Below are 8,694 nucleotides of genomic sequence, written 5' to 3'. Positions count from 1 at the left end.
TCACATTTTTGCTGTTTCCCCCAGTTTTCTTTTAGAGTCGCTCTTTTAGAATCAGGATCCTGTCTAATTTCAAGCAGGGCATTTGTAGGTTTCTTTAGTCTCCTGTTTGACACAACAGCGCCCCCTACACGTTTCTTTTGATGTTGACTTTTTTTTTGTAGTGGCTTTTTGGTTTTTTGTTTTTGTTTCTCACCTGTTATAGCTTAGACCAGTCTGGTGGAAGGTCCTGCATTCTGGATTTGTCTGATTTCTCATGGTGCCTTGAATCTGAACCTCCACTCCCGTGTTGACTGGAAGTTGGGGCCAAGGCTTGAATAGATTCAGGTGGGATGTTTTTGGTGTAGCTACCCTCTGCCCCGCCCTGCCATAGCTGTGGGCTGCATGGTATTGGACATCCCGAATCTCAGCTTGCCCCACCTTAGGGATATGCAGTTTGGTCAGCTGGTTAAAGTTGTGACAGCTGGGTCTCTCCATTATAAAAGTGAGTTGAAGGGCGCCTGGGTGGCTCAGTCGATTAAGCACCTGAAGTCGGCTCAGGTCATGATCTCACAGTCTGTGAGTTCGAGCCCTGAGTCGGGCTCTGTGCTGACAGTTCAGAGCCTGGAGCCTGCTTCCAATTCTGTGTCTCCTCCTCTCTCTGTCCCTCCCCCCTCCTCAAAAAATAAATAAATATTTAAAAAAATAAAAGTGAGTTGAGAAGCAGCCTGTGTGGAGTAGGTTTGTCCTTACGTGAGCGCTCTCTCTGCCACGGCCTTTCCCTAATGGGCTCAGCAGCCACTGCTGGTCGTGGCCTGAGTCAGTCCCTTCACCGGAGTTTGCAAATGGTGATTCTTGGGATACTATCATTCCTTCTATGTTTGTTATCAAGCATTTTTTCTGGAAAGAAGAGCTTTCCCTCGTTAGATGAACAAAGATGAGAAATGTAAATGATTAATCTTTCCTCTCTCTTTTAAAAATTAATTAAGTTTTAATGTCTATTTATTTATTTTTGAGACAGACAGAGAGAGCAAGTGGGGTAGTGGCAGAGAGAGAGGGAGACAGAGAATCTGAAGTGAGCTCCATGCTGACAGCAGAGAGTCTGATGCGGGGCTCAAACTCATGAACTATGAGATCATGACCTGAGCCGAAGTCGGACACTTAACCGACTAAGTCACCCAGGCGCCCCTTACTTAATTTTTTTTAGAGAGATAGAATGCAAGCAGGGGAGAGGGTCAGAGGAGAGAGATAATCCCAAGTAGACTCCACGCTCAGTGCAGAGCCCAGCCTGGGGCTCAATCCTATGACCCTGGTATCATGATCTGAGCTGAAATCAAGAGCAGACCGAGCCACCCTGGCACTCCTAATCTTTTCCATTTAATTGCTGATTTTCATCATAAGGTGTTGGCATAACTGGATCTTTTGCTCTCTTCTCCTCTTTTTTCCCCTTAAATTTGAGTATCACTATAAAGTCATGGCTGTTTATTTATTCAGGATATCATAGGGCACCTGGGTGGCTCAGTCTGTTAAGCTTCTAACTTCAGCTCAGGTCATGATCTCACGGTTTGTGAGTTCGAGCCCCACATCAGGCTCTGTGCTGACAGCTCGGAGCATGGAGCCTGCTTCAGATTCTGTGTCTCCTCTCTCTGCCCCTCCCCTGCTCTCTCTCTCTCTCTCTCTCTTTCAAAAATAAATAAACATTAAAAACAATTTTAAAAAGAGACAACAGAAATTTATTCCCCTGTGGTTCATGGAGGCCAGAAGTCTGAACTCAATTACATTTCTTGTTCTGTGAACTTTCTGCTCATGTCTCTTGCCCTTTTTTGCTATGAAATAATTGAGTGTGTGTGTGTTTTTTTTAAAGATTCCAAGAGTTCTCTGTATATATTAGAAGGCTTGTTCTATAAGTAGCAAACATTTTCTCTCTGCTGATTTATGTTCTGACTTTGCTTATTTTCTTCTTGCCACGCAAAAGATATTTTGTTTTCTTTGGGGGAGGCCATCTAGTTTGTAGGCCTTTTCTTCTATTGCTTCTTTTTGGCCATTTTTAGAAAAAAAATTTCCCCATTCCTGAGTACAAAAAAATCTGCTCATGCTGTTTTCTTCTGGCACGCGTATGGTTTCGCTTTTGACACATAAGAGCTCTGGCCCCTTGGGAGTTTATTCTGACATAGGGTGTGAGGTAGGGATCTAACTTGATCCTTTTCCAAACGGTCACTGCATATTCTTCAGAGAAGGCACCGCTAAAATAGAACCTCTAGTTGTGAATGCCCGTGCTTTGCGGGGAGCGGTAGGTCTCACAATTACCGTGAGACTAAAATTGAGCGCACTGTGGAATATGGCCCTGCACACAGCATCGCAAGGGGCAGACTGAGGTGTGATGGGGGCTTGCCCAAGGAGACAGCCAGCCCAGCACCTCAGAGCTAAATTAGCAGGCATTAAAGTCAAGATGAAGCCTCTGCCGATACACTACAGAAAACTCAAACCTACAGCGGCCCTTCATTGCCTCCAGATACAATTCAAGCTTCTTGTTTAGCTTGAGGCCCTCCATATGCTCACCTGCTTGTCTTCTATTTCACACATATCTTAAATCTGACCATTTCTCAAGCAAACAGCCTTAGGTGGTCTTGCTCGAAGCTGGGTCTTCCTCCTGTGCAGGTCATCTGGCCCATCACCATTTAGCAAATTCCGGATTGAACCAGAAGCAAGGTTCAAACCCCGCCCCCACGGACAAGTGGCCCTCATCACTCTGAGCACAGCCTCTTTGCCGTTGTTCCTGGGCTGGACCTGACTCCACATCACAATATGACGCATCCCTCTCCCATCTCATCTGCTGGACTCGACGCTCCCCAAAGCAGGCGTAGGGGATTGAACAGTGTCCTCCCCCCAAATTCATGGAACCACAGAAGGTGGCCTTATTTGGACATAGGGTCTATATGGGTCTAGCGCAGTTTAGATGGAATCGGACTGGATTAATGTGGGCCCAGGAGAGGCCGCGTGAAGACACCCAGGGAGAAGGTCACATGAAGACAGATGCAGAGACACATCTGTCTTGAGTGACACAGCTACAAACCACAGAAGGTCAAAGCTCGCTGCCCTGTCACGAGGCAGGCACAGGACATGTTTTCCGCCAGAGCCTCCAGAATGAGCCAGCCCTGCCTGAAACCCTTGCTCTCAGACTTCTGGCTTCCAGGACACTGGGAGAATACATTTCTACTGGGTTTGGCCCTCCTGCTTGTGGTAATTTGTTAGGGCAGCCAGAGGACACTCAGACAGCAGGGAACAACAACGGTATCTACAGACGCCCACACCGTGGCAGGTGCTCAGTTAAGTGCTGACATGTGTCTCATACCAGGCTGTCCCAGCAACCCTAAGAGTTGGGCAACCTAAGAGTTGGTCTCATGCCCATTTTCCCAATGGAGACACTGAATGTGGCCGGCGACTCATCCAGGCCACACGGCTGGGTTGTCGATGCGTGGTCCCCACTCACCTAGGCCTCTGGCCCCACCGGGCAACCTGGGCTGTGACCGCCCACCTGTGGCCACCAGTTCTCCTTCCTAAGAAAAGGGTTGGAAAAGGCCTTTTTTTTTTTTTTTAAGTTTATTTATTTATTTATTTTGAGATGGAGGGAGAAAGAGAATCTCAAGCAGGCTTTNACAGAGGATCTGAAGCAGGCTCGGTGCTGACAGTAGGGAGCCTGATGCGGGACTCAAACTCACAAACTGTGGGAGAGGGAGACAAGAATCCGAAGCAGGCTCCTGACTCCCAGCTGTCAGCACAGGGCCTGACACAGGGCTCGAACTCACGAACTGTGAGATCGTGACCTGAGTCAAAGTCAGATGCTTAGCCAACTGGGCCACCCAGGTACCCCTTGGAAAGGACATTCTTAAGCAAAACCTCAAAAACCCCAAAGTGTAAGTCTCAAAAAAAGGGGGGGGAAGGAGATGAATTTAATAACATCAGGAATAATGTCTCTCTTTCAATGTAATACAATGCAGTTACAGTTACTAGGACGATAATGGACTGGAGGAGATGCTGGAAATATCTGTTGCCAACAAGGGGGCACACAGGAAAACAGAGAAGGCGCTCTCACAAATCAGCAAGGGAAAGACAATAACTCTACTGGGAAAAAGGTCAAAAGATAAGAATCAGCAATTTATAGAGGAAGAAACCCACAAACTTAACAAGAATATGAAGAAATGTTCCATCTCACTAGTCAAGGGAGGTAAATTAAACCAAGAATGTGTCAGGGCGTGTGGGTGGCTCAGTTAAGCATCCGACTTCAACTCATGTCATGATCTCCGGGTTTTTGAGTTCGAGCCCCGCATTGGGCTCTCTGTTGTCAGTGTGGAGCCCATTCTGGAATTTCTGTCTCCCTTTGTCTGGCCCTCCTCCGTGTGTGCGCATGTTTGTATGCTCTCTCTCTCAAAAATAAGCATTAAAATAAAAAAAAAAACCCAAGAACATGTCAGAATAGCCCTAGTATGTTGAAAATATGAAAAAGCTAGTTAATGCCAAGTGGTGGCAGGGACATGGGCACTTTTGTGGACGGTAGCCCGGAGCAGTCATTCTGGAGAACAGTATGGTGATAAGTCCGTGCAAAATTTTTGGAGGTGATGGCATCATGGGTGTGGACCTCTGTCCACAGTCACCCAGATGTCTGCAGTTAAATGTATGCAATTTTTAGTACATCAATTATACCCCAGTAAAACTAAAAAAAAAAAATTCTCTAAAAACAACAACAAAGTTAAGTCTACTGGTTTTACTCCTAGGTACACATCCCAAAGACATTCTCAGCCGTATCAGTATAGTGATGTTCCTCCAGTGCTGTTTCTGATGACACGGGGTATCATTCCCTCCATGGGAGAGTGGAGGGCAGATCGGCGTAGATCCGAATCACTGAGTAATTGTCAGCCGTTAGAAGCTACTAGCTAGATGTATACAGAGCAACGCGCATAGAGCTTCAAAACAATGGTGAGTGGGGAAGAAAGTAAGAAACAGATTGGCGTCTAAAACACAAACTATTTATGTAAGTTAAAAGTATGCTCATATAGGGGTGCCATGGTGGCTCAGTTGGTTAAGGGTCTGACTCTTGATCTCAGCTCAGGTCTTGATGTCAAGGCTGTGAGTTCAAGCCCCACATCGGGCTTTGTGCCGGGGGTGAAGCCTACTGACAAAGAAAAAGCACATGCGCAGATATGTGTATGGTCATATACGTATACAGCGTGTATACATATAATCTTTGTCTTTTGGACACAGTGCAGACAGCAAGGGGCGGCTGATGAGATGGGGTTCCAGGGCTGTGGAGGTCACTGCCAGAAACTTGGGCTTGGCCTTGCAGGAGATGTGTGGCCATTGGAGGCAGGGTGAGTGGCATGAAGCTACATACGGAAAGCAAGCTTTTTTCAAGGACTCTGAAAATTCAGGAGATAGCAACTTATATTTCTTTTTCCATCTCTGTCTTGGTCTCCCTCTAGGTCTTTTCCATCTTTTGGCTGGACTTCTCTCTGAGGTTGATGTAGGCGATGGGGAAGTGGGGGGGTCACAGCTCCTTCATCCAGGTTTACGGACCCTGAAGACGAGACACAATCTCTCTTTAGCATCCACAGATAGACGCAAGGAAGCACCCTGATTGGCCCAGCCCAAGTCACGTGTCCAGAGGCCAATCTCTTTGGCTAGATGACGGGGATTGGCTAGGCCTAGTCAGGGTGCCCAAGGCCTCAGGGCGGTACTGTGATTGCGCCTAGGAAGGGGAGGGGGAGACATCGCACAGACAAATGCCGTGAGGTCTACCACGCACATCAGGTCAGCGCCACCTGCCTAGACCGGCTCAACTCCTTTGTTTCTTGTCACGTTCAGACAGGCGAACCAAGACTTTTAGAGAAAAAGTATCCAGGTAGCCAGGACTGAGAGTGGCTGGGGATGGCGGCCGGGCTGCCTCTGGCTGTTCCTCCTGGACTCTTGTCACAAGCATCTGGTGGTCCATATTGAGAGAACAATTACCATTCTTCTTCCAGACGCTGTGTAAACAGTAACAATGCAGTTAGGGCCCCCTTGAGGGCCAGCAGTTGATGAGCTCTGTGGATCACTGCTCCTTTCCACGGAGAGAACATTCCAGCAGGATGAGGTCAAAGAGCCAAGGAAAACGGGGGGAGGGAGTAAGGTTCCTGGGTTAGAGCCCTAGGTCACGCCTGGCCCCCGACTCCACCCCTTAATCTGGGCCCTCCAATCACTGGACTCTGAAATCTCTGAATGCACTTGAGCCCCGGCCCTGGTGGGAATGCAAAGGCAGTCTTCCGTTCCTGTGAAATGGTTTGTGGAGAAACCAGATCCTTCCCCTTCTCTCCCAACCTTTTCATCTCTGGACACCCCCCTCCCCCCCGCCCCAGCTGACGGCCCTTGAGTGGCTACAAAGTTCAACATTTGGCAGACCAGCTCCTAGGAGTGACGGATGCTGGCCAAGAGCACGATGAACACAGTAACAGAAGTAACATTTATTTATTTTTAAAAATTTTAATGCTTATTTTTGAGAGAGAGAGAGAGAGAGAGAGAGCGCAAGCAGGGGAGAGGCAGAGAGCAAGGGGAGACACAGAATCCGAAGCAGGCGCCAGGCTCTGAGCTGTCAGCACAGAGCCCGACGCGGGGCTCGAACTCGGGCGACACGAGATCATGACCTGGGCTGAAGTCAGACGCTCAACCGACTGAGCCAGCTAGGAGCCTCCAGAAGTAACATTTATTGAACTAGGTTTTACCCTAGTTATGGCTTCAGGTCTCACTGATTTAACCTCAAATCCCCACGATGTAGGCAATACTATTACCCCATACTGTGAATGAAGAAATTAAGGCTAGGTCAGTTAGTAAAACGGCAGAACCCTGCATTCTAGCTCTGATCCATTAGAATCGAGAACTCTTGGCTTCCCCCAACTGCTTCCATAACCACGTTAGACTGGTTGAATCCCCAGCTCCATACTCACCTTCCCCATAAGCCAGCATGGTTATAAAGGTTGTACACTGCTCAACCCAAGAGGATTGGGGGTAGAGGATAGGGCTGAAACACGCCCTGGGCTCTGCTCACATGGTCTCCCAGAAGGGGTGTCATTAACTCTCACAAAGCACCATACAAGCCAGCAGTAAACCCTACTTGGGACCACGCTGGGCCTCTCCGAATTCTGACAGCACCCTCTGTCCTGGCCGCTCAGGCACCTGGCCCCTTAAATCATGAGCTGTCTTGCATTGTGACCCAATTGGTTCCCATGACAAAATTTGTTATTACCATCAGCCGCCCCGCATGTACTGCTTCTAGGCTCTTGATTCGTTGGTGCTTTCTGCCTGGAATGCCGTTTTCCTCCCGATCGCCTCTCCCATTTCTGGTTCATAAGACCTACCTTTCCTTTGAAAACAAAGCAGATGCCCACTCCTTCCAAAAGCCTTTCACATCCCGCCGTGAGGCTCAGCTCACTCTCTGCCTGCTCTCTCGCGCTGCTTCGAACTGCTCCCAGTGGCTATCGCATCCCGCCTCTGATGGAGAACATCACCTGTTGGGCCGTACTAGGCTCAGGACTGGAATTCTCACTTGAGCAATGCTATCATGCCCATTTCACAGAGGAAGAAACTGAGGCCCAGCTGACTTTAAGACTTGTCAGGTCCACACAGCTAGGAAATAGAAGGCACGTTGTGAAGGCTGCCTTATTTTAAAGCCGTCTGCCCTGATTAGGGTGGTTGATCGGGTCTGAAGCCTTGGCAGCCCGAGGGCAGACGCCAGTGTGGTCCCCTTCACGGTCCCAGAGGTGGGCTTTTTGCAAATATTCCGCAAAGGAACGAAGGCTGCCCTGACGGAATGAGCTGCCACTCCGCCAAGGCTCGAGAGCGGACCCTTCACCCACGCGGGCCCCGGGGGCTCTTTGGGGAACACGATCGCAGCTCTGCGGCGGGTTTGAGAGAGAGGCCCTGGGGGCAGGGAAACAACCGGGTGGGCTAGGGCAAAAGGGGTGCGGGGGAGGGNCCCCCCACTCCCTCCCGGGGCTCCTCCCGCCGCGCCGGCCCTTCTTTTCGCCTCCTTCGGAGTCACAAGATCTCTCAGCGGCCTCCATTCGGGATCCTTCCGCCCGTCCCCGCCCCCCTACCTTACAAACTCCCCTGGGCTTTTTCTCGGCTGGTTCTCGTCATCAGTAATGCGCAGGACGGCCTCTTCCGTCCAACGGGGCTGCCGGCCGCGGTCACCTGCCGCTGGGGTCGAGGGGGAGGCGAGACCCGACTGGGCACTCTTTTTCGTGGCGGAGGCTGCGGCGGTCGTGGGCATTTCACGACGGGGGAGGTGCTGTACGTCCAAGATGGCGGCGCCCTGTAGGCTGGAGGAACTGTGAGGTAAACAGCTGAGGGGGAGGAGACGGTGGGTGAGTATGGGGGTGTCGCCCCCTCCTTTTCTCGGGGGCTTCGCGGGGCATCCCTGGCACCACGACCCCGGTCTGGGAGGCCCCGAGGGGCTGGGGCAAGGGGCTCACTTGCTGGAGAGGGAACCCCGGGAAGGGGTGTTCGGAGAGCTTTCCCCTCCCTCTTATTACGCGCTGTCTCTGGCGGGGCCCCGCAGAGCTGGCGAGTCCCTGGGGACGCGAGGCGGGCCGGACCAGCACTTCGCCCCTCCTCGGCGGCCGAGGGGACGGCTGCACCCCTGGGGAGTGGTGCAGAGGGCAGGGGTGAGGCGGGGCCCCTGGGCAGCCC

General features: G+C 50.6%; 1 protein-coding gene and 1 long non-coding RNA gene across 5 annotated transcripts in view; one reads left to right on the top strand and one right to left on the bottom strand.

Annotated features, from left to right (window-relative positions):
* Positions 1–4,723: 4,723 nt before the first annotated feature.
* Positions 4,724–7,940, bottom strand: LOC144234988 (uncharacterized). The gene is made up of 2 exons (XR_013336123.1): positions 7,362–7,940; positions 4,724–5,996 (listed from the first exon to the last, which is right to left on the bottom strand). It is a non-coding gene; the product is annotated as an uncharacterized LOC144234988 (long non-coding RNA).
* Positions 7,941–8,202: 262 nt separating this feature from the next.
* TSC1 (TSC complex subunit 1) overlaps positions 8,203–8,694 on the top strand; it is a 46,723-nt gene continuing 46,231 nt past the window's right edge. For 3 of the 4 annotated variants that reach the window (XM_077768431.1, XM_077768430.1, XM_077768427.1), the window contains exon 1: positions 8,203–8,369. The gene's annotated coding sequence lies outside the window, so the exon portion shown is untranslated. The remainder of the gene's footprint in view (positions 8,370–8,694) is intronic. The other variant, XM_077768428.1, reaches the window with a different exon arrangement.

The sequence above is a fragment of the Crocuta crocuta genome, unplaced genomic scaffold (assembly GCF_008692635.1).
Source record: "Crocuta crocuta isolate KB4526 unplaced genomic scaffold, BGI_CrCroc_1.0 scaffold35, whole genome shotgun sequence".
Classification (NCBI taxonomy): Eukaryota; Metazoa; Chordata; class Mammalia; order Carnivora; family Hyaenidae; genus Crocuta; species Crocuta crocuta.
This window is presented reverse-complemented; position numbering and strand designations above follow the sequence as displayed.